Consider the following 26,375-nt stretch of genomic DNA (forward strand, 5'->3'; position numbering starts at 1 on the left):
TGTAGCCTGTCAGGCTCCTCTGTCCATAAGATTTCCCAGGCAAGAATATTGGAGTGGGTTGCCATTTCCTTCTCCAGGGGATCTTCCTGACCCAGGGAGCGAACCCGCGTCTCCTGTATTGCAGGTGGATTCTTTTCTGCTGCGCCACCTGGGAAGCCCATAAGGGAAGACTAGTGGTTCTCAAAGGAGTGAGGGGAGGTACTCACCCCACAGGAAAGCTGACAATGCCTAAAGACATTTCTGGTTGCTACAAATGAAGAAACCTAGTGAGTAGAGGCCAAGGATGCTGCTAATCATCCTAAAATGTGCAGGACAGTGGCTCCAAAACAACAATATGGTCCAGAGTGTCACACTACTAAGGGTGGGTCCCCCAGCATGAACTCATGTAAAGCCTCAACCATCCTTATGGGTGAGTAGAGTTACTATACTCTTTAACAGATTAACAAACTGAGGCACAGAGAGGATTAAATGACTGGCTCGTGTAGATCACAGATGCCAGTCTGGTCTACCTGTGTCTACCTCCAGAACCTGTGCTCTGTGACTATGGCACTGCCTGACCTCCCAGCAGTCATTCACCAAGTCAGGTCCTCTCATTGCAACGGGAATCCTCAGGAAGACAAGATTGGAGTATGGCTTATTCACTTTTCCACAACCCCAGCACAAGGCTGCCTCAGAGTAGTAGTCCTCAGAGATATTCTTAACATTGGACCAATGATCGCATCCAGTTCACACTGGTTACTGGGTGACTATGGAATATCATCTTCATTTTGGTAATGACAGTATATTCTGGCATCCCCCAGACAAAAAATCTTATACAATAAAAGATTTCTCCTTCAAATGCAGAGAGGTGAACTTCCACCTAGTATTAGAATTGGAAATATCCTTTATAATCAAGAAATCCTGAGCAAATATGCATGAACAAGCTCATATGAAATTTAACAGAAATTCGTACTTGTTTTTCAAAGGAGAGTGTCACCCTTCAGATTACCAAAGGTATCTGAACCACCAAGGCAAGGTGAAGAATTCTATACATCTGGGGCTTCCCTGGTGGCTCAGTGGTAAAGAATTAACCTGCCAAAGCAGGAAACATGGGTCTGAAACTTGATCGGAGAGATTCCACATGCCTCGGAGCAACTAAGCCATGCACCACAACTACTAAGCCTGTGCCCTAGAGCCGGTGCTCCACAACAAGAGAAGCTACCGCAAAGAGAGGCCCACGCGTTGCAACCCAGAGTATTCACTGTCACCTCCATAACTAGAGAAAAGCTGGCGCAGGAACAAAGACCCAGCACTGACAAAAATAAATAAATAAAAATACTTTAAAGACAAGAATTCCATACATCTTATTTTAAAAAGGAAGAGCAACCGACTTTCACAAGGCCAAACAATCAACTGGCAAAAAAGGAGAATACGATAGATGATGTCAAGTCCCCCAGTCCGTGGAATGTATTGTTGCTGTTGTTCCATCGCTCAGTCATGTCCGACTCCTTGTGACCCCATGGACTGCAGAACACCAGGCTTCCCTGTTCTTAACCATCTCCGGGAGTTTGCTCAAACTCATGACCATTGAGTCAGTGATGACACCCAACCATCTCTTCCTCTGTCGACCCCTTCTCCTCTGGCCCTCAATCTTTCCCAGCATCAAGGAATGTCTTAGAAACATCATTTCTCCTTTCTGAATATGAATCACTCAACAGTTAGTACCAAGGCTTACTATTAAATAAAGTCATAATAGAAAAAGCATCAGCCTAGTTAAACACAGTTACATAGTTCTAATCTTGTGGAATTGGACATTATTATAACTGAAACTTCTTCAAAACCTTTTAAACAAGCAATACTGATAAGATGCCGTCCTCTCGTGTTCCTTATTTCTTTTACAAAAAAGCATCAGGTTGAAAACAAACTGAAAATGATAAACAGTTTAACAGTCTGGTATAACTGGGGCACACACAAGTTGCTAAGAAACATCTGTGATGTTATGACCTGTAATAACAAATAGAGGCTTGGTCTTTGTCCCAGTTCCTGACACTAAGCCCTAAAACCCTTGGAATTTCCTAAGTGATAGAAGCTATAAAGATGAAAGGAGTGTTTTGCTATTCATAACCAGCCCCTTTCAACCACACCTGAGCTTATGTTAATGAGGTGACTTTTAGTAAGCCTCAATAAAATCCCCAGAGGAGGAGGTAGACAGCTTTCAGGTTGGCGAACCAGGATGGAACCAAGTACCAGGAAGGTGACAAGCCTCCAAACTCGATAGGGACAGAAGCTCATATTCTTGGGACTCTTCCACACCCTACATATCTCTTGACCTGGCTCTTCATTTATAAGCTTTAATACATCTTTTGTAATTAGTAATCTAGTAAGTAAATTCTTTTCCCAAGTTTTGTGAGCCATTCTTGTTGTTGTTCAGTCGCTAAGTCACACCAACTCTTTTCGACCCCATGGACTGCAGCATGTCAGGCTTTCCTGTCCTTCACTATCTCCCAGAGTTTGCACAAACTCATGTCCATTGAGTCAGTGATGCCCTCCAACCCTCTCACCCTCTGTCTTCCCTTTTTCCTCTTGCCTTCAACCTTTCCCAGCATCAGGGTCTTTTCCAGTGAGTTGATTCTTTGCATCAGGTGGCCAAAGTATTGGAGTTTCAGCATCAGTCCTTACAGTGAATATTCAGGGTTGATTTCCTTTAGGATTGACTAGTTTGATCTCCTTGCTGTCCAAGGGACTCTCGAGAGTCTTATTCAAGACCACAATTCAAAAGCATCAAATAGGAAATTATTAAATCAGAGGAAGGGGTTGTGAGTAGCTCCATCTTGTAGCCAAGTCGGACATCATCTGATAGGTGTGTGTGTGTGTGTGTGTGTGTGTGTGTGTATGTGTGTGTTGGAGCAAGGAGGACCTGGCTTGTGGTACTAAGATTTGATCCTGTGGTATCTGATGCCATCTCCAAGGACACTGGGTTAAATCATAGGACAGCCAGTTAGTGTCTGCAGAGAACAGGATAAATTGCTTGGTGGGGAGAAATTCCTATGTCTGGTGCAGAGTCATGAGATTTGTGGCAACAGCAGAGGGGAGAGGAGGAAACAGATTTCTGCCTTCTCACATCTCAAAGGACCAGTTCGCCAAGCTTTCACCAGAACAACCAGAACTCCATCACCTCAAGAGATTTTTAAACTATGGGCAGCAGCAAAGGGCAGTGGTACATTGCCATGGCTCTGAGGATGAAGGACCAAGGTTAAATCCAAGCTCTGCACCCACCATATGATTCCCAAAGGTAGGAACCCAAGGGAATTGCCTATGAATGTGCACTGATGGGCATTTACAAGAATGTTCTTTGCAGGTGATTCCTAAAAACTGGAAAAGAACCCAAAGATCTACCAGCAGGAAAGGTCAACTGTGATGTATGCACATATTAAATGAAAACTCAAGAGCAAGATTGAGGGCAGGAGGAGACGAGGTGACAGAGGATGAGATGGTTGGATGGCATCACCAACTCAATGGACATGAGTTTGAGCAAACTTCAGGAGAAGGTGAAGGACAGGGAAGCCTGGTATGCTTCAGTCCATGGAGTCACAAAGAGTCAGACATGACTGAGCAATGACAAGAACAAAAGAACAAAGTATCTCACACAACATGAATGACTCACAGGCACTATATTGAGCAAAAGAAGTCAGACACCAAAGAGGACATACGTGATTCCATTTGTCTGCAGTTCTAGAACAGTCAAATCTTATCTATGGTGAGTAGAATCACAGCAGCAGTTATTTTGTTGGGGGTGAAAAGGAGTAACTGCTATGGCTGGGGAGCTGGAAATGGTCTCATCTGGAAGGTGATCACTCAGGTGAAAACAGTAACTCACCTATATGAGTATCTCCAGCCACACACTTCAAATGTGCTGCACACATACATTAAATACTTTAATTAATATTTTTATTTTATATGTTATATATTTGGCTCAGATGATAAATAATCCACCTGCAATGCGGGAGACCTGCGTTTGACCCCTGGGCTGGGAAGATCCCCTGGAGGAGGGCATGGCAACCTACTCCAGTATTCTTGCCTGGAGAATCTTCATGGACAGAGGAGCCTGGCAGGGTCGCAAAGAGTGGGACACAACTGAGCAACTAAGCACAGTGCATATTTATAATATATTGTCTATAATGCTAATATTAATATTATAATTATTAATTCATGTTATAAATCAATTCATATACAAATGTATATTTGCATATAAATACATTAATTTTCATATAAATATATAAATTGATTCGCATGTCAACCTATGCTTTAACTCAATTGCAAAACTAACTTTTAATTGTTTAAAGAAAAGGACAAAGGAAAAAATCGAGCTATTACTACCTAAGATACTGAAAGCAAGATACTTTACTTCCGGGGCCTCAAATTCCCAGTCTCAAAAATGGACATAACATTTTAAAGTTCCCTTTCTAATCAAGTGGTGGTAAAACTGTGACCAGGGTAAGGACGAGTGAAATCTTACCATGATGCCTCAGCACACACAGGCTGCTATGATTTCTATCATCATTATGATGATAGATAACAATTCTTAAAGATATTTCTGCACTTATTTCAGGTCATTAATATACTGCAGCAGTAAGAACTAGCCACTGAATGTGGGCTATGGTTTTTTTTAAAACCCTATCTTTTGGTTCACAGCAAAAACAGAATAGATATACTATTGTGATAATTATATGCAACTAGAAACACACCATAAATAAGAAAATGTCACCAGGGCTGCTTCCAACTCAGACCTACCAGAGATTTTGAAATGAGACCACACTCTTCCAACTACAGCTCCTGCCCTCCGTTCAAGGTGCTGCTGCTGAGGAATTGCCAGATACCTTGTTAGCAGTCGGTGCAAATGTGAGAAGTCTCACACTGCTATTCTGCATGTTCTGACAAGACCACGAGGAAACAAGTCCCCAGAGATCAGATTGCCCAGCACGCAGACTGATTAATCACCAGAGGATAAAGCCCATATGGTCTGATGGTGGAGGGCGCCATCAGCACACACGGAGAAACATGCAACCAGCAGTAAACAGACTGAGGGGCAGGATGGGGGGACAGCAACCTAAGTCTTCCACCGCATACATTTCCAGAAAGCCAGGAGCCTTACCCTCCCGCACCGTTTGCACTGGGTGGCTGACTGCTGGGGTTCCCTATATGGCAAGGCCTTTTGACCCAGCTGCAGGCAAAGCTTACAGCTGTGGCTTTAGCAATGGGGATGTGCATCTGCTTCTACCAGAGTTGTTAGCATGTTTTACATGTATTTCCTGTGGAGTATAAAAGCACACCATGTAGCATTCACAGAGGCAAAGGGAACTACAAGGAACAGATGTAACAAATGGGGAAGGGGAGGCTACACAAAATGCAAGTGACACAGCTAAACATGTGTCTGGGAAAAGGAGGGTATTTTACCCTTCCACACTGAGAAGAGAAAACCCAAAATGAGAACACTCTGGGACAACAGAGGATTGTCTCATTGTCCTTTTTTTTCTTTAACAGACGCCCTAGAGTTTAACTTTCCAAAGCCAGTCAAGTTCACTATCTCTTGAATGCAGTCATATTCTCACCCAAGTATCAATGCCTATAAGAGGTAAATTAAACGGAAGTATGTTATAATGTGTAATGAAATTAGGCAACCAGGGAATTCATTGAGCCCAATTTAGTTATGAATTTCCCTTAAAGTTAAGCTACATATAAAGAAAAGGCAATTTAGGTACATGCTTTTAGCCCTGTGCCAAATTACTTTAATCATCTTTTCAGTCTAGTCAGGGCTACAAGAAACTTCACTGTTGAACATTCTCAGCTTATTTGCAGTTTTATTCTCAATCTGTTTCCTCACAAACATCTAAGAACAACAAAAAAACTCTGGACAAAGTAATTCTACCTTTACAAGGAAAATCTCACATATAAGGGATTGTATTAAGATCTCACAGAATGGTTTTAGCAATGCATGAGTCAACTTATTACTTAGTTCAAAAGTCAAGTCTTACCAGCAAATGGAAACCCTTGAGTGGTAGTGGGTGCAGAGAGGGATACGGACACAACAGATAGGAACACTCTCAAGGTTTTCCAGGTTAACTAAATAAGGATGAATTCTAACACACTGTCTTCCCCAAAGTTCCAGGTGTCTTTTCCCTAGAGTTCAAGGGCCCTCAACACTAAAGTACATAACATTTGCTCTTGAAAATCCTGATAAGTAATTTCAAAAGCAGCCATTCTAGGATTGAATCTCCTTTTGCATTTAACCTTAATTTCTTGGAGCTTTTCAAGTGTTTCACTTTTATGCAAATCATTCCTGGAGGCTTCTTTGTCATCAGAGGCATCTTTCCTGTTCTGAAGCTCCTCTCTTCTGTTCCTCTTTACTCCAATGAATTCAGACTATCTGCCGGCTTTTGTTTCTCTACAGTAGTAAAATTCTATTGTGATGCAGCAGCAGACAATTTAAGCTAAGGTGACAATCATTTGAGAAAATAAAGCAAGCCCGCTTTCATAAACTCCTACCACATGACTTAAATATGCTTTCTCTGACAGGAGGAAGGAGAAAACACTGCAGCCTTCACTTCCAGCTCAGAATAAGACAAAGGAACTTGGAAATAACAGGTAAAAGCAGCTGGCGCTTATAAGGTAATACCTAATTTAATTCCTCTTAACAATGTCAATAGAACAATGATTCTCAAAGTATCCTTTAAGAAACAAAGAGGTCTCAAAATGGCCCCCTGAGGTTCCCAAGATGCTTTCAGGAGATAGACTGGGAGTTTCTCAGAAACTATATGGCTTGGAACATCACAACAGATTGAGTGCAAAAGCAGTTATGGAAATCCAGCTGTCTTCTATTGAGTCAGACATTAAAGAGATTTGTAAAAACGTAAAGCAGTGAAACTCTTCCCAGTAACATTTCTTGCTTTGGAAAATAGTTGCTTTTCATGAAAATATTATGTGAACATGCAATGGTTTTATTGGTGTTATTTTCATGACTTAATAACTTTTAAATAGCTCAACTTAAAATGTTAATACAGAAAATATCAACAGAAACAGCCCACATCAACAAAAGCTCTTAGGGGTCCTCCTTAATTTTTAAGTCTATAAAGGACTCCTGAGTTTAAAAGGTTTGAGAACTACTACCACAAAGGATCAGCAGACCACATACCATGGGCCAAATTTAATCTGCCTGCTTTTGTAAGTAAGGTGTTACTGACAAATATCTTTGTCTGCACAGTGTATATGAGCCAAATCCAGTCTATTTTTATAAATGTTTCATAAATGTTCTTAATGAGTAAAATTTTACTAGGACATCAGTTCAGTTCATTTCAGTCGCTCAGTCATGTCCGACTGTTTGCAACCCCATGGACTGCAGTACGCCAGGCCTCCCTGTCCAACACCAACTCCCAGAGCTTGCTCAAACTCATGTCCATCGAGCAGGTGATCCCATCCAACCATCTCATCCTCTGTCGTCCCCTTCTCCTCCCGCCTTCAATCTTTCACAGCATCAGGGTCTTTTCCAGTGAGTCAGTTCTTTGCATCAGGCAGCCAAAGGATTGGAGCTTCGGCTTCAGCATCAGTCCTTCCAATGAATACCCAGAACTGATCTCCTTTAGGATGGACTGGTTTGACCTCCAGGCAGTCCAAGGGACTCTCAAGAGTCTTCTCCAACACCACAGTTCAAAAGCATCAATTCTTTGGTGCTCAGCTTTCTTTATAGTCCAACTCTCATATCCATACATGACCACTGGAAAAACCATAGCTCTGACTAGGTGGATCTTTGTCAGCAAAGTAATGTCTCTGCCTTTGAATATACGAGGACATAGTCACACTCATTCACTGAGGTATCATCCATGGCTGTTCAGCAGTTGTGCTGAGACAGTATGGCACACAAAGCCTAAAATACTCACTACCTGGCCCTTTCCAGAAGATGATGATGATGATGATGACTGTGGAGCACCACCCCAAGGTCACAGGTGTGGAGCCCTGAACCATGGTCACGGGACAAAAATCTCTGGAACTGACCGAGCCCCATAACAACTGTTACTGTGAGCCTCTGGATCTATACCATCCTGTTCCGGGACCCCACATTAGGTAAAATACCCCCTCTATTACCCACCCTGGAGCATCCTAACCAATCACCTAATGCCACCCTTCCTGTCTTGAGGCTATAAAAATTGGTGACTAGTTCACGAAAGGGGCTGGCTTTCCCTTGAGCTGACTCGCTGTTCTAACAGCATCTCCCACTCTAATAAACTGTATTCCTCTCTCATTCTGTCTAATGTCTGGAAATGCTACTCCAACCCACACACAGACCACAGCAACGACGGTGGCAATGGCTGATCAATCATAACCGCCCATATCCCATGTGCCAGACACTGTGCCACGACCACTCTCCATGGGTCTCGTCAACCCTTCCAGCAAATGCAGGAAGGCAGATTGCCACATTCCCACTAGAGAGATGAGACACTGAAAGCTCCGAGTTGAAGGCACTTTCAGATCACAGGACTGTATCACTGGAGCAGGCAGTATTCAAAACCAGGTGTGACTCCAAGATCAACCACGAACAAGTAAAACAGGAAAACACTACACAGGCTAGCTTTTCAAAACACTCTCGGGGGGGGGGGGGGGAGAGATAACCCTTTTTTGTACACTGCCCTACACTAGCAAAAGCCAGGAAAGGGTATTTTTCCATTGAAGAGAGCACAGGATACCAGTCATTCTTCCTACCTAGTCTACACATACAAGGTAAGGGCTCCATGCAATTGTGAAAGGAAAATCAAATGAGAATCAGTACCGCTGAGACAGCTCCCTAACACAGAACCAGCAGGTCACTGAGGAAGCATGATCTACGCCCATCTCAGCCTAAACGGAAACGCAAACTTTGAACACTTCTGTGTAACGCAGGCATCCTGAACATTTGCTCGATGTTCTAGAAACTCCAGATAATTACTGGAACCTTTACCCTAAAATAACTCCTGACAGCCTATGCCTGAAGGACAAATATTCCCTTTCTTGTGTCAAAGTCCATCATAATCATGGCCAGACAACTCTAACAACATTGTGGCAATACCTTCATAACTCTTCGACTTTATGACAAAAGAGCCTTTGTGACTCTCTTCGCCAGAATACTCTTTTTTATGTTACACAAATCTGTATCTCTGCAATTTCTAAGCCCTGAAATAAAACTCTTCTCTTGTTTTCAACCATCTACATCTCTTGGTCGACACAAGCCATCAGTGAGAAAGCCTTATAAAACGAAGGACAGTATCACATTAGAAATGACCATGCATTTTTTTTTTTTGGTATACCAATTACACCACAACAAAGTTAGGAGGAGGAAGTCATAGTGGTGGTGATAATAGGAATCCTTTACCATTCATGATCTCTGAGGAAAAGTTTTAATATTGGCCTTGAATAAGATATTGTTCGTACACATTTGCCAAGTACTACTTAAAGGTTTGGCTTCCCAGGTGACGCTAGCGGTAAAGAACCCACCTGCCAGTGTAGGAGACAGACGTGGGTTTTGATCCTTGGATTTGCAAGATCACCTGGAGGAGGGCATGGCAAGCTACTCCAGTATTCTTGCCTGGGAAATCCTACGGACAGAGGAGTCTGGTGCCCTACAGGTCACAGGGTGGCAAAGAGTCAGACACAACTTAAGCAACTTAGCACACAGTAAACAAGATTAATAAAATTTCCTTCTACTGCTAAAAAAAGAAAAGAGCACGTGCTTTGAATTTTTTAAATGGCTATGCACTTGAGATGTCAATGTGTAGCCCTCGACAGTAACAACAAAAAATGCTTACCATAATCAGAGAAGCACTAGGGGAGTTATAAGTTCTACAACATGATTAGAACCATGTGATGAGGCTTGTCCTCGAAAGACCCTCAAAGTATTATTTTAAAAACTTTGAGCTTCCCTGATGGTTCAGTTGTTAGAATCCACCTTGTGATGCAGGGGGCACCAGTTCGATCCCTGGTCTTTCAAGATCCCACAGACAGCAGAGCAACTAAGCTTCTGCACCACAACTACTTAGCCTGCGCTCTAGAGTCTGAGAGCTGCAATTACTGAGCCCATGAGCCACAACTACTGAAGCTCACATGCCCTAGAGCCCGTGCTCTAGGAGAAGCCACCGCAATAAGCTCGAGCACCACAACTAGAGAGTAGCCCCAACTAGAGAAAGTCTGCACACAGTAACCAAAACCCAGCACAGTCAAAATGAATAAATATTTTCCATCAAAAATAATCTGTGTTTATATTCCAACCAACTCAACCCCACATTGATGGGGCAACAGAACGTTCACAAAATGTTTCCTTAAATCCCTATGTTCAACTCTCTTGCCAAAATAATATTCATTCACTCAATTCTCTCTACCGTTTTTGAACCAGGAATATATTAATGTGTACTTAAATTTAGTGTGTATTTACTATAATAGTGTATTATTAATCTGAAATATGAAAGCAATGTTTCAAATGCAGGGGGTAAATGGGGTCCCACAAGGCACAGGATTTCAGAGATGACAAAGGAACAGAGAAATCCTTTAGTCAGAGAACTCCTTCTCAAGGGAAGAAAATTGAGACCTAGAAACTAAATTAAGCAGCAGACGATGGGATATAACTGAACCCACAAAGTACACTTTTAAGATATCAGGAAGCCTCATGCCAATTGCAGGAATTTTTTTTTTAGGCCTTTTTTAAAATTTATTTTTGTATTGAAGGATATTTGCTTTACAGAATTTTGTTTTCTGTCAAATCTCAACATGAATCAGCCACAGGTATACATATATCCATTCTCTTTCGAACCTCCCTCTCATCTCCTGCCCCATCACACCCCTCCAGATTGATACAGCCCCCTTTTGAGTTTCCTGAGCCATACAGCAAATTCCCATTGGCTATCTATTTTATATATGATAATACAATTTTCCAAGTTACTCTTTCCATACATCTCACCATCTCCTCCCCTCTCCCCATGTCAATAAGTCTATTCTTTATGTCTGTTTCTCCACTGCTGCCCTGTTAATAAAATCTTCGGTACCATTTTTCTATATTCCACATATATGTGTTAGAATATGACATTTATCTTTCTCTTTCTGACTCACTTCACTCTGTAGAATAGGTTCTGAGTTCATCTATTTCATCACTGACTCAAATTCGCTCATTGTTATGGTTGAGTAATATTCCATTGTGTATATGTACTACTACTTCTTTGTCCATTCATCAGTCGATGGACATCTAGGAATTTTGTCAAAGGCTTTTTCTGCATCTATGGAGATGATCATATGGTTCTTATTTTTCAATTTGTTAATACGGTGTACCACATTGATTGATTTGCATATATTGAAGAATTCTTGCATTCCTGGAATAAACCCAAATTGATCATGGTGTATGAGCTTTTTGATGCGTTGCTGAATTCTGTTTACTAAAATTTTGTTGAGGATTTTTGCATTTATGTTCATCAGTGATATTGACCTGTAGTTTTCTTTTTTTGTGTTGTCTTGGTCTGGTTTTGGTAACAGGGTGATGGTGGCCTCGTAGAATAAGTTTGGAAGTGTTCCTTCCTCTGCAATTTTTTGAAAGTTTTAGAAGGACAGGCATTAGCTCTTCTCTAAATGTTTGATAGAACTCTCCTGTGAAGCCATCTGGTCCTGGGCTTTTGTTTTTGGGGAGATTTTTGATCGCAGCTTCAATTTCAGTGCTTTTAATTGGGTTGTTCATAATTTCTATTTCTTCCTGGTTCAGTCTTGGAAGACTGAACTTTTCTAAGAATCTGTCCATTTCTTCCAGGTTATCCATTTTATTGCCATATAGTTGTTCATAATAGTCTCTTATAATCCTTCGTATCTCTGCACTGTCTGTTGTAACCTCTCCTTTTTCATTTCTAATTTTGTTGATTTGATTCTCTTTTTTTTTCTTGAGTCTGGCTAAAAGCTTGTCAATTTTATCTTCTCAAAGAACCAGCTTTTACTTTTATTAATCTTTACTATTGTTTCTTTCATTTCTTTTTTCATTTATTTCTGCTCAAGATCTTTATGATTTCTTTCCTTCTACTAACTTTGGGGTTTTTCTGTTCTTCTTTTTCCAGTGGTTTTCGGTAGAAAGTTCAGTTGTCGATTTGATGTTTTTCTTGTTTCTTGAGGTAGGATTGTATTGTTATAAACTTCCCTCTTAGAATTGCTCTTCCTGCATCCTATAGGTTTTGAGCTGTCATGTTTTCATTGTCATTTGTTTCTAGAAATTTTTTTGATTTCCCTTTTGATTTCTTCAGTAACCTGTTGGTTATTTAGACATGTGTTGTTTAATCTCCATGTGTTTGTGTTGCTTAGTTTTTTCTCCTGTAATTGATATCTAGTCTCATAGCACTGTGGTTGGAGAAGAGATATAATTTCAATTTTCTTAAATTTACTGAGGTTTGATTTGTGAGCCAAGATGTGGTCTATCCTGGAGAATGTTCCATGTGCACTTGAGAAGAAGGTGTATTCTTCTGCATTTGGATGGAATGTCCTGAAGATATCAATGAAATCCATCTCATCTAATGCATCATTTAAGACTTGTATTTCCTTACTAATTTTGTGTTTTGATGATCTGTCCATTGGTGTGAGTGGGGTATTAAAATCTCCTACTATTATTGTGTTACTGTCAATTTCTCCTTTTATGTCTGTTAGTGTTTGTCTTATGTATTGAGGTGCTCCTATGTTGGGTGCATAGATATTTACAATTGTTATGTTTTCTTCTTGGATCGATGCCTTGATCATTATGTAGTGTCCTTCCTTATCTCTTGTAATCTTCTTTAAGGTCTATTTTGTCTGATAAGAGAATTGCTACTCCAGCTGTCTTTTGCTTCCCATTTACATGCAATATATTTTTCCATCCTCTCATTCTCAGTCTATATGTGTCTTTAGGTCTGAAATGGGTTTCTTGTAGACAGCATATATATGGACCTTATTTTTGTATCCATTCACCAGTCTGTGTCTTTTGGTTGGAGCATTTAATCCATTTACATTAAAAGTAATTATTGATATATATGTTCCTATTGCCATTTTCTTAATTGTTTGGGGTTGATTTTGTAGATCTTTTTTCTTCTCTAGTATTTCTTGACTACATAAGTCCCTTTAACATTTGTTGTAAAGCTGATTTGGTGGTACTGAATTCTCTTAACTTTTCCTTGTCTGTAAAGTTTTATTTTTCCATCAATTCTGAATGAGAGCCTCGCCAGGTACAGTAATCTTTGTTGTAGATTTTTCCTTTTTAGTACTTCAAATATATCCTGCCATTCCTTTCTGGCCTGCAGAGTTTCTGCTGAAAGATCAGCTGTTAAGTGTATGGGGTTTCCTTGTATGTTACTTGTTGCTTCTCCCTTGCTGCTTTTAATATTCTTTGTGTTTTAGTCTTTGTTAGTTTGATTAGTATGTGTCTTGGTATCTCCTTGGGTTTATCCTGTATGGGACTCTTTGTGCCTCTTGGACTTGATTGACTATTTCCTTTTCCATGTTGGGGAATTTTCAACTATAATCTCTCCAAAAATTTTCTCATACCCTTTCCTTTTCTCTTCTTCTGGAACCCCTATAATTCGAATGTTGAGTGTGTTTAATATTATCCCAGAGGTCTCTGAGACTATCCTCAGGTCTCTTCATTCTTTTAACTTTATTTTGCTCATCAGAAGTTATTTCCACCATTTTATCTTCCAGCTCCCTGATTCGTTCTTCTGATTCAGATATTCTGCTACTAATTCCTTCTACAGTATTTTTAATTTCAGTAATTGTGTTGTCTCTGTATGTTTATTCTTTAATTCTTCTAGGTCTTTGTTAATTGATTCTTGCATTTTCTCCATTTGTTTTCAAGGTTTTTGATCATCTTTACTATCATTATTCTGAATTGTTTTTCAGGTAGTTTGCCTGTTTCCTCATCATTTATTTGGACTTCTGTGTTTCTAGTTTGTTCTTTCATTTGTGTAGTATTTTTCTGCGTTTTCATTATCAACTTATTATGTTAAGTTTAACTTACTATATTAAACTTAACATAATATTTATGTTAAACTTGTTAAATGTTTAACTTACTATGTTATGAGGTCTCCTTTTCCCAAGATTCAAGGTTGAATTCTTTCTTCTCTTTGGTTTCTGCCCTCCTAAGGTTGGTCCAGTGGTTTCTGTAAGCGTCCTATAGGGTGAGAATTGCGCTGAGTTTTTGTTTGTTTTTTCCTGTGATAGGAAAGGCTGAGTGAGGTGGTAATTCTATCTGCTGATGATTGGGTTTGTATTTTTGTTTTCTTTGTTGTTTAGATGAGGCCTCCTGCACAGGGTGCTACTGGTGGTTGGGTGATGCCATGTCTTGTATTCAAGTGGTTTCCTTTGTGGGAGTTATCACCATTTGATACTCCCTAGGGTTAGCTCTCTAGTAGCCAAGGGTCTTGGAGTCAGTGCTCCCAATCCAAAGGCTCAGGGCTTGATCTCTGGTCAGGAATGAAGATTCCACAAGTGTTTTGTTATGGCATTAAGTGAGATTAAAACAAATACCCAAAAACGAGAAACCAAACATGAACCCCAGAAAAATGGCAGTTATAAAATCAGGCAAATAGTAAAAGGCTCAGGGCTTGATCTCTGGTCAGGAATGAAGATTCCACAAGTGTTTTGTTATGGCATTAAGTGCGATTAAAACAAATATCCAAAACGAGAAACCAAACATGAACCCCAGAAAAATGGCAGTTATAAAATCAGTTCAGTTCAGTTCAGTCGCTCAGTCGTGTCCGACTCTTTGAGACCCCATGAATTGCAGCACGCCAGGCCTCTCTGTCCATCACCAACTCCCGGAGTCTACCCAAACCCATGTTCATCGAGTCGGTGATGCCATCCAACCATCTCATCCTCTGTCATCCCCTTCTCCTCCCGCCCCCAATCCTACCCAGCATTAGGGTCTTTTCCAATGAGTCAACTGTTCGCATGAGGTGCCCAAAGTATTGGAGTTTCAGCTTCAACATCAGTCCTTCCAATGAACACCCAGGATTGATCTCTTTTAGGATGGATTGATTGGATCTCCTTGCATTCCAAGGGACTCTCAAGAGTCTTCTCCAACACCACAGCTCAAAAGCATCAATTCTGCGGCACTCAGCTTTCTTCACCGTCCAACTCTCACATCCATACATGACCACTGGAAAAACCATAGCCTTGACTAAACGGACTTTTGTTGGCAAAGTAATGTCTCTGCTTTTAAATATGCTATCTAGGTTGGCCATAACCTTCCTTCCAAGGAGTAAGCGTCTTTTAATTTCATGGCTGCAGTCACCATCAGCAGTGATTCTGGAGACCAAAAAAATAAAGTCTGACACTGTTTCCACTGTTTCCCCATCTATTTCCCATGGAGTGATGGGACCAGATGCCATGATCTTAAGTTTTCTGAACATTGAGCTTTAAGCCAACTTTTTCACTCTCCTCCTTCATCTTCATCAAGAGGCTCTTTAGTTCTTCTTCACTCTCTGCCATAAGGGTGGTGTCATCCACATATCTGAGGTTATTGATATTTCTCCTGGCAATCTTGATTCCAGCTTGTGTTTCTTCCAGCCCAGCGTTTCTCATGATGTACTCTGCACATAAGTTAAATAAGCAGGGTGACAATATACAGCCTTGACGTACTCCTTTTCCTATTTGGAACCAGTCTGTTGTTCCATGTCCAGTTCTAACTGTTGCTTCCTGACCTGCATACAGGTTTCTCAAGAGACAGGCCAGATGGTCTGGTATTCCCATCTCTTTCAGAATTATAAAATCAGGCAAATAGTAAAAGGCTCAGGGCTTGATCTCTGGTCAGGAATGAAGATTCCACAAGTGTTTTGTTATGGCATTAAGTGAGATTAAAACAAATATCCAAAACGAGAAACCAAACATGAACCCCAGAAAAATGGCAGTTATAAAATCAGGCAAATAGTAATTAAAATGGAATATACACATATACGTGAGAAGGCAAAGGCAACCCACTCCAGTACTCTTGCCTGGAAAATCCCATGGACAGAGGAGCCTGGTAGCCTGCAGTCCATGGGGTCGCTAAGAGTCAGACACGACTGAGCGTCTTCACTTTCACTTTTCACTTTCATGCACTGGAGAAGGCAATGGCAACCCACTCCAGTGTTCTTGCCTGGAGAATCCCAGGGACGGCAGAGCCTGGTGGGCTGCCGTCTATGGGGTCGCACAGAGTCAGACACGACTGAAGCGACTTAGCAGCAGCAGCAGCAGCAGCAGCATACATATATACATATACACCCATGAGCAAAGTCAAAACAGTCCAACAAGAATAAAGTACAGTAGATTGACCAGGTGAGCAAAGGAAATCGAAAATTATATTTACCAGTTAAGAACAAAAGTAACTAAAGCACAAACTGGAAACCAAAACTAAAGCAAAGTGCCAAGTGGGGAATAAAGCAATGAAAACAAAACTAACAAATATGTTGAGAGGAAAGGAAAGAAAGAAAAGAAAGAAAGAATAGATACTCAAAGTTAGACAGAGGTAGAGGAAGAAGATTTATATACATTAAAGATTAACTGCAAGGGGAGAAGAACAGTAGTAAAGGCAAAGAAAGGAATAAATGTAGAAAATATATAATAGGTATAAAAAATTAAAGTTTTAAAAAGAGAAAAAAATAGAAGAAAGAAAAAAGGAAAAAAAATAAAACAGGAAAACTCCACAGAACTGCAAAAGCCCAATGTAGAGGCAGAGGTTTATAACAACAATAAAGTGTGACTGAATATACACATATACATATACACCCATAAGCAAAATCACAACAGTCCAACAAAAATAAAGTACAATACACTGACCTGGCAAACGAAAGCAAAAATTATACCTACCAGAACAAAACTGACTAAAGTACAAACTGGAAAACAAAACTAAAGCAAGATGCCAATTGGGGAATAAAGCAATTAAAATAAAACTAACAAATACGTTGAGAGGAAAAGAAAGAAAGAATAGATATGCAAAGTTACACAGAGATAGATAAAGAAGATTTATATATATTAAAAAGATTAACTGCAAGGGGCAAAGAACAGAAGGAAATGCAAACAAAGGAATAAATGTACAAAAAATAATAATAGGTTTAAAAAATTAAAACTAAAATTAAAAAAAGAAGAAGAAAAAAAGGAACACTCCCCAAAACTGCAAAAGCCCAACATAGAGGCAGAGGTTTATAACAGCAATAAAAAAATGTGACTGAGGAAAAAAAAAAAAAAAGCTCAAAAGCTTAATTAGGTTTCATAGTGCCAATAAAATCGACAACTACAACAGAAGGGTGGAAAAGGGGGAAAAAAAGAAAAAAATACAAAGGAATCTACAGAACAAGTCAAAACATAAGAATAATAAATGTTTATCTTGAGTCACTGCTGTCAGAGTCCTGTCCCTCGCTGGGAGTCACAATCCACCTTACCTCCCCTAGTGTGCCTTCCAACACTGTGCTGATCTCTGAACCTGCTACGGGGGCAGCTCAGATTCTAATCTGGTCCTACTCCTGTGTGTTCTTGCCTCCAATGTCCACAGCTATCAGAACTACTGTGTTTTCTTTTGTGGGAGCTCTCAATGATTTTTTATTTATTCCATAGACAGAGTCTGCCTAGTTGATCATGTGGATTTAATCTGTAGCTTGTACAGATGGTGGGAATGTTTGGGATCTTCTTCCTTAGCCACACTGCCCCTAGGTTTCAATTGTGGTTTGATCCCCACCTCTGCATGTGGGTCGTCCACTGGGGTTTGCTACTGAGGCTGCCCTGGAGGACTTGGGTTTGCTCCTGTGAGGGCAGGGGTGGAGGTGGTGCAGGTGCTTGGGTCACAGGGGTTCTGGCAGCACCAGGCACTCAGGAGAGTTGGCAGCTAGGGCAGTAGGAAATATAGTGCTCTAGAAGGGTATGGCAACCAGTATTGACCAATACGCTCCAGTATTCTTGCCTGGAGAACCCAACCCCTCTCCCTGACAGAGAAGCCTGGCAGGCCACAGTCTACAGGGTCGCAAGGAGTCGGACACGACCAAAGCGACCCTGCATGCATAGACACAAGACGTTTTTTGCCTGTGGCAGCTCTGTCCCAGGGAGAGTTGAGCATGAAGGTGGCACAGCTGCTTGGCTTGCGGGGGCCCTGGAGGCGCCACGTGTGCAGGAACACCCATTGCCTCCGCCACAGGAGTTATGGCCCTGTCACAGTCTTTTTTCGAGCAGCTTGTAGCAGGCGATCAGAAGGCCTCTTTGGCCAGTCTTTGTAGCTCCACCCGTTCAGCCTCTTAAAGGGCACCCTTGCCTGGGATCCTACTCTGCAGATCAGCGCATCAGTCACTTAAAGGAGCACCCTGGATGGGGTTCTGCTCTGTAGTTCAGTATATCAGGCATTTGATGGGCCAGCCTCTCTACTGTTCAACTGCCAATGCTGGCATGTGAGGAGAGAGAAGGGCTATCGTGATGGCTCCACCCCCTATGCGTGACTCAGCAGTATCGCCTTGCTTCCATGGCTGCCTGGCTTTCCTCCACAGGCATTTCCCACCACAATCTCCTCCCTCACATCCCCTGGATCTGTCTCTCCGCAGTCAACAGCAACCCTCGCCCTGGGACTGCTCCACAATCCCTAACCTCCAGCTCCCAGCAGCTGCGCCTTCCAGGGGTCCCTTCCGGGGTATGCATGGCTGCAGCAAGGACTGTCAGATTCTCATTCCATTTAGGCTGCCACAGATCAGCTGTTTCACTCTCAGCCTTAAATGTTTCTCCTCTGACTCAGACAACTGCCCTGATGTGGGGATTGGACCCCTGCTTCACTTCCTCAACCTGCCAAGGGAAGGTCTCGTCCTTTACTACTCCTGGTTTTCCCTCTAGTTCCTTCCTCCCACTGACTTTTGCGTGGTTCTATATATTCTTTTCCATTGGTCAGGTACTCCTGTCCGCTCTCAGCTGGTGTTCTGCATGCACTTCTGTGTCTGAAGGTGTATTCCTGATGTATCCTTGGAGAGAGATGTACTCCACAACCACCTACTGCTCCGTCACCTTGTTCTCCCCCCAGAATTCTTATTTTTAAACTGTGCAAAACCAAAGTACACAGTAACAGAAATCCAAATGGTTCAAACGAATAGACAGTGAAAAGCAGGAGGCCCTCCCTATTCTTCAATATTTATTTCACATCTTTCCAAAGACCCTGTGTGTGTGGAAGACAGAGACAGAAAGAGATGAAGACAGAGACGTAAGAGAACCAGAATGTTCCTCTCTCCTACACCCTCAATGAGAAAAAAAAAAAAGTTAGATTATCATACCAATCCTACACATGACCTTTCTCTACTCCATACCTAGATCAGAAATCATTCTAAACAAATACATACACAGTCACCTCTTTTCTTCAAGATGGCTACACACAGCACACCATATACAAGTATGTCACAAGCAAGAATCTCAAATATGTATATTCAGGTTGTTTCAAGGTTCATGCTATCCCCAAAATGGCTGCATTTACTATCAATGAATGTAAATCTTGGTACAGATATGCAGCTTATTTATCACGGATAAATTCCCATAAGTGGGAACATGTATTTCCTATCATCTCCATAAGTGGAAATACAAAAATATATGTGTATTTTTCACTTTCTGTGGAAGCTTACAGACTGTCTTTCAAAGATTACAGAACTAAATATCTATTTCCACTGACACTGTTATAGGCCAGTAGTAGGTACACAGTAAGAATACAGCTGCCCCTGAACAACATGGGTTTGAACTGTATGGGTCCACTTATATGCCGATTTTTTTCAACAGTAAATACTACAGTGCTACATGATCTACAGTTGGTCCACAAATGAGGAGTTGTGGATACAGAGAACTGTGTATACACAGGGCCAGCTGTAAAGTCATATGCTCATGTTCAATGGAGGTGAGGGGGTCAGTACCCCTATCTCCTGCATTGTTCAAGGGTAAACTGTACTTTTCATCCATACTCTAACTAATTTGATGTTTCACCAAACATGTTGTTCTTTGCCACTCAATGATATGTTATCTCACTAGAGCTTCAATATGTAAAGGAATTTTACAAAATCCATTCCTATATCATCCCTTACCAGCTTTCATTTTTTTCCTAAATATTAAACACCAAGGTAGTAAAAAAGAAAAAAAACTCTGGTTGATTCTGGATCAGAAGAGGAAAGAAAAAGTGAAATCAGAAAAAAGTGGAGTTGGAATGCATGAGTATAATTAGTCATCAGAAAGATGTAGGTAGAAGTGTGTAGGCAGAAGTCTGTGTGTCTCTGTGTGTGTGTGTATAAAATGGATTGATGTTGACTTAAACTATAAACATCCTAGCTTCTTACTGTTTCATTTTTCCTTCTCTCCAGCTTTTTACACATTCTAAGAAGTGTTTATATTAACTATTGAAAGCGGAATTTATGTAATTGGACTGAATATAAAAGGTATAATACATGGTTAAACAATATGGTAGAATTCAACTTTGGTAGAAAGGAAGAAAAATCGCTCTCCTTCCTTTCAAGTATCTAGTTTGCAGAGGAAGAGACTGGAAAACACAGGCTACCAAATCAGAAAAGGCAGGAGTAAGGGTCATGAAAAATTATATTTACCTAGCAGTTCTTTTATTTCAGCTTTACTGAGCTATTACTGACAAGTAAAATTATATTTAATGTGTACATCATGGTGATTCTATAGACATATACGTTGTGAAAGGACTCCCGCTTCTAGTTTATTAACACATCCATCAACTCACATATGTATTTGTGTGTGTGTGTGTGTGTGTGTGTGTGTGTGTGTGTGTGTGAGGGAGAGAAAACATGTAAGTTCCACTCTCTTAGCAAATTTCTGTTATAAAACAGTGTTATCAGATATAATCACCATATTTTACATCGGTCTTCACAGTTTATTCACCTTATAGCAGAAAGTTTGTTTTCCTTTATCAACTTCTTAGTATCTATTAGCTACAATCTTAATGCTTATAAGACTATCAAAGCCCCTCATCAATTGGTCTCCTGTCAAATAACCCAGTTTCATCTCTGTTAACATTCTCAATCACTTCTGAAAAACTGGCATTTTTATGTCCGCTTGCCCAAATGCATGCTGTTCCCTCTACCTCAAATGCTGTTCCCTCTCTCTGAAATGCCATTGGTTAATCTTCAAGAACCTTCAAGAACTGGGTCATTTCCTACCCAATTCAAACTTCACTTACTTTTGAAAAGCTTGCCTCCTTTACCTCCTCTCCACACAGGACCCCAAGCAGAGAGATTTCACTGTTTTCTTCCCCTTCTCCCTCACCAACTCCAACACAGACAGCTCTTAGCAAAGCTCCACCTGCCGTTCCAGGTATTAAAATTACGCCAAAATACTTGGTGTTCTATCTGTTCTTGGTGGGAACCCAAATGGTAACCAAAGACAAACTACTGACTGCGTTAGACTTGTTGGGATACTTTCCAAAATTTATATGCCAACAAAGGTCTGTCTAGTTAAAGCTGTGGTTTCTCCAGTAGTCATATAGAGATATGAGAGTTGGACTATAAGGAAAGTTTTTAATATCTTTGTTCTGCAGAAGGTTACACATCTGTCTCTTTCCTTGGGGTATTTTAGCGCACCTTTCCAGGACAAGGAATCAACCTTCTTTTGGGTTCATTAGCACTCTAATCCAGCCACTTAATGGAAAGAAAATGCCTGCTCAATCTACTGGATCCTGGCTAACAGGCAATACAGATATGAATGTATATTCAATTATAACACGTTATCTCGGCATTTCACCATAAGAGTGCAGAATATATTAGCAGATAAGGAATACACTGCCAACTTTTAGGACATCTCATGGGTAATAAGCAGGAATATTTGAATATTCTCTAACATAAAATATATTATTTCCCATCACAAAACCTAATGGAAACATAAAAATCATTTATTCTAACAAGTTTCTGACAGGTACTAAATTCAGAATTTCTCATATATTAATCATTTATATATCCTGCTAAATAGTTGGACATTAATACAATGCCTACCTCTTCATAAAACTGAATCGTCTAACGTAACAAATGAGCAAATTGCATTTTTAATATTCTTTCACTGTTAATCTTTTCTTCATTTTGATTCTAAGGAATAGCAACCAATTAATAAAAATTCTCAGTCTCACATCATATCCTATTGCTATAAAAACAATGATTAACGAAAGGACTGTGAAAATACTGAATAAAATGTATACCATACTCAAAGTTTTACATGTGCTTACACAGAAGTAGCTAACATTTGCCAAGAATTTTTCACTTCTGATCATTTCCACAGTAATAGCAGGTTAACAGCTATCAACAACAGTGCCATAAATGGTACTTAGGGCACTATTGTACACTACTTCACTTAATACTCACATCAACTGTATACAGTTAAGTGATTTTTTTTTAATCACACCTCATAGCTGAAAACCTCCAGCTGAAACCTTATTACAAGAATGAATTACAAGTTGTACAACGGAGATTTGACCAATGATTTCTCCAAATCCGTAAGGCATGATCTTTAGCACCACCTAAATTTCAACTACTTGTGTCTTACAAACTGCCAGTTCTCTATGTTTTCAAAATTTAAAAATTTTATTTTGCGACTTATGTACAACACAAAACTCTGTATCAAACCATTAACTAGTACTATATATACTGAAGGGCAGCTGACTCCTTAAAGAGAGGACACTGTATGTGAGTAGAAGAAAACTTGTTATTTATCATATTTTTTCACAGTTTAGCACCGCAATGTACAAAAGGAAAAATAACTGTAAATACAGCATGGAATGCTCATTCTTTATCCTTCTTATCCTATGTAGTCTTCATATCCTAAAAAGTATTTCAATCTGTTCAGTTCAGTTCAGTTCATTCACTCAGTCGTGTCTGACTCTTTGTGACCCCATGAACTGCAGCACGCAAGGCTTCCCTGTCCATCACCAACTGCCGGAGTCCACCCAAATCTATGTTCATTGAGTCGGTGATGCCATCCAACCATCTCATCCTCTGTCGCTCCCTTCTCCTCCTGCCCTCAATCTTTCCCAGCATCAGGGTCTTTTCCAATGAGTCAGCTCTTCACACCAGGTGGCCAAAGGATTGGAGTTTCAGCTTCAACATCAGTCCTTCCAATGAACACCCAGGACTGATCTCATTTAGGATGGACTGGTTGGATCTCCTTGCAGTCCAAGGGACTCTCAAGAGTCTTCTCCAACACTACAGTTCAAATGCATCAGTTCTTCTGTGCTCACCTTTCTTTATAGTCCAATTCTCACATCCATACACGACTAACGGAAAAACCATAGCCTTGACTAGACGGACCTTTGTTGGCAAAGTCATATCTCTGCTTTTTAATATGCTGTCTAGGTTGGTCATAACTTTCCTTCCAAGGAGTAAGCGTCTTTTAATTTCATGGCTGCAATCACCATGCAGTGATTTTGGAGCCCCCCAAAATAAAGTCAGCCACTGTTTCCACTGTTTCCCCATCTATTTGCCATGAGTTGATGGGACCAGATGCCATGATCTTAGTTTCAATCTATACATAAAGTAATATGCCACTTCTGTTCCCCCAAGTAAATTCTTTATGAGTCAGGCTTCAAAGATTATTCCTCTTCATTAATATTATTCCAATATACCTACCAGCTCTTAGCAAAACCCCACCTGCCCTTCCAGGTATTAAAATTACCCCACAATACTTGTTCTATCTGCTCTTGGTGGGAACCCAAATGGTAACCAAACACAAACTACTGACTGCATTAGTCTTGTTGGGATACTTTCCAGAATTTATATGCCAACAAAGGTCTGTTTAGTTAAAGCTGTGGTTTTTCCAGTAGTCATGTAGGGATGTGAGAGTTGGACTATAAAGAAAGCTGAAAGCTGAAGAACAGATGCTTTTGAACTGTGGTGTTGGAGAAAACTCTTGAGAGTCCCTTGGACTGCAAGGAGATCCAACCAGTCCATCCTAAAGGAGATCAGTCTTGAGTGTTCATTGGAAGGACTGATGTTGAAGCTGAAACTCCAATCCTTTGGCCACCTGATGCAAAGAACTGACTCATTGGAAAAGACCCTGGGAAAGATTGAAGGCAGGAGGAAAAGGGGATGACAGAGGATGAAATGGTTGGATGGCATCACCAATGCAATGGACATGAGTTTGCGTAAACTCTGGGAGTTCGTGATGGACAGAGAAGCCTGGCGTGCTGCAGTCCATGGGGTCGCGAAGAGTCAGACACGACTGAGCGACTGAACTGAACTGAGTATACACAAATATTGTTGTTCAGTTGCATCTGACTCTTTGCAACCCTATGGACTGTGGCCTACAGGGCTCCTCTGTCCATGGGATTTCCTAGGCAAGAATACTGGAGTGGGCTGACGTTTCCTTCTCCAGGGGATCTTCCCGATCCTGGGGTGGAATCTACCTCTCCTGCTTGACAGGAGGATTCTTTACCACTGAGCCTTCAGGGAAGACTTTGAACTGTGGTATTGGAAAAGACTCTTGAGAATCCCTTGGACTGCAAGGAGATCAAACTAGTCAATCCTAAAGGAAATCAACCCTGAATATACATTAGAAAGACTGATGCTGAAGCTGAAGCTCCAATACTTTGGCCACCTGATGTGACGAAGGGACACACTGGAAAAGAGTCTTATGCTGGGAAAAAATTGAAGGCAAAAGGAGAAGAAGGTGACAGAGGAAGAGATGGTTGGATGGCATCACCAACTGAATGGACATGAATTTGAGCATACTCCAGGAAATAGTGGAGGTCAGAGGAGTCTGGCATGCTACAGTCCATGGGGTCGCAAAGAGTCACATACAACTTATCGACTGAACAACAATGATGAATAAATGAATGCTCGCTGCACAGCATGGTCCAAACGAAGCATGTTGGCCACCCTTTATCCCCTTCTACTCAGTGCTCTTTCATGTTTCTGAAAGAACACAGTTTAGTTTGTAGCTAAGTGTTTACAAATACACACACAAATATACACACAGAAATTTGTGTATGGTTACAATACATACACAAATACACACACAGAAATACATATACATATATAGGCTGGTCTTTACAAACCTTTTAAAAACACAAATAGTATTATACTCTATATTGTACAAGTTGCTTTTATCATTCAACAATACAGTAATTTTTCCAAGTCAGTATACACAGACTAATATCATTTGAAAGTGCCTAATATCCCACATTTCTGTTGTGTCATATTTAATTTAATCATTCCTATATTGACAGGCAAGAGTGATTTTATTTTGTCAATGTAAAAACACAGCGATTCTCTGCAAAAATCAATCATTCTCTAAGCAGTTTCATCTGAGGTTAAAAAAAAATACTAATGTGGCTTTTGAGGAAGATGGTGCTGAAATCTAAAACTGCCAGGCATTCAGTATCATCTATTAATTTCCTTTAAAAAACATATTTCCTAGCAAAAATCTAACACAAGCTAAAAAGCCAACAGAGGGTTGTTGTAACGCAAACAGCTTTGTTTCCGGTCAAATATTTTGAAGGGCATTTCAAAGAGAACTGGAGTCAACTACCAGAAACTGTGAGTGCATGGTTTTCTCTTAAGATGTGTAACCTATCAATAGCACAATGCTGGCCTTGATGAGTGGTAATTAGGAGAAGGAAGCATCAATTCAACATTTCATGGGCCTGAAGAGGGAACACACACTGAGTGGTTTTAGGGTCCCAGGCTCTGCCTGGTTTTGTTTGTGTTTGCTCAACCCACCTTCCACTGTTTTGCACATTTCCTCCACTTTGCATGTATCAGATGTCCCAGAGATGGAAAACCAGAAAGACAAGGTCCTGAAACAGCTGGTGTATATACCACATGTCCCCATCAAGCACAGGGACAATGAAGCAATTAAACTGCCTCTTGTCCTGGAGAGAATAGGTTGATGGGCTTCCCTGAAATAAACACTAAGAAAGGAATTTGACTCTGCCCCTTCATGGGTTTCTGCCATCTCACTCTCTCTCCCTTCTTGGCTTTAGTGGCCTGGAAGAGCCAAGGAACTTCTACACTTACAAAAAGTAACCGCAACCACCCAAACCACCACATGTGCATTCAAAGCCATCTGCTGCAAACAATAAGAGGTCGGTCAAGTTGTCACAGCAAGCGAAGTCCACTGCCTGATTGGGGCTAATGCCAGAACAAAGCCTGGCAAAGTTCTCCCCTATCACCTAACCCAGGGGAGGGTCTGGACAGTGCCCAGAGGGAGGCAGGAAACTTGCAAGCAGCAGGCATGCCCCTTCCCTGCCTGATGATCCTTCTGCTGATGTGCTTTCAATCCAAAGCTTGTGAGAGGAACACTATTTCTAATTCTACTAACCCCACTTCATAGCTGGAGAATTTTTTCAGAACACAAACTGATTTTACCAAAACCCTTCGAGTAAAAATAATTAAAAGCTGGTTAAA

The 26,375-nt window shown here is 40.7% G+C and overlaps 1 protein-coding gene and 2 long non-coding RNA genes across 8 annotated transcripts in view; 1 reads left to right on the plus strand and 2 right to left on the minus strand.

Annotated features, from left to right (window-relative positions):
- PTPRG (protein tyrosine phosphatase receptor type G) overlaps window positions 1–26,375 on the minus strand; it is a 767,420-nt gene that overhangs the window by 603,614 nt on the left and 137,431 nt on the right. The window lies entirely within an intron of this gene.
- On the plus strand, window positions 3,338–8,272 carry LOC145519849 (uncharacterized). The gene is made up of 2 exons (XR_014063965.1): window positions 3,338–3,736; window positions 6,553–8,272. It is a non-coding gene; the product is annotated as an uncharacterized LOC145519849 (long non-coding RNA).
- On the minus strand, window positions 11,480–21,388 carry LOC145519845 (uncharacterized). Its single transcript, XR_014063961.1, has 2 exons — window positions 19,740–21,388; window positions 11,480–13,458 (listed from the first exon to the last, which is right to left on the minus strand). It is a non-coding gene; the product is annotated as an uncharacterized LOC145519845 (long non-coding RNA).

This window comes from Giraffa tippelskirchi, chromosome 9 (genome assembly GCF_054371585.1).
Source record: "Giraffa tippelskirchi isolate mGirTip1 chromosome 9, T2T-mGirTip1v1.2.pri, whole genome shotgun sequence".
Lineage (NCBI taxonomy): Eukaryota > Metazoa > Chordata > Mammalia > Artiodactyla > Giraffidae > Giraffa > Giraffa tippelskirchi.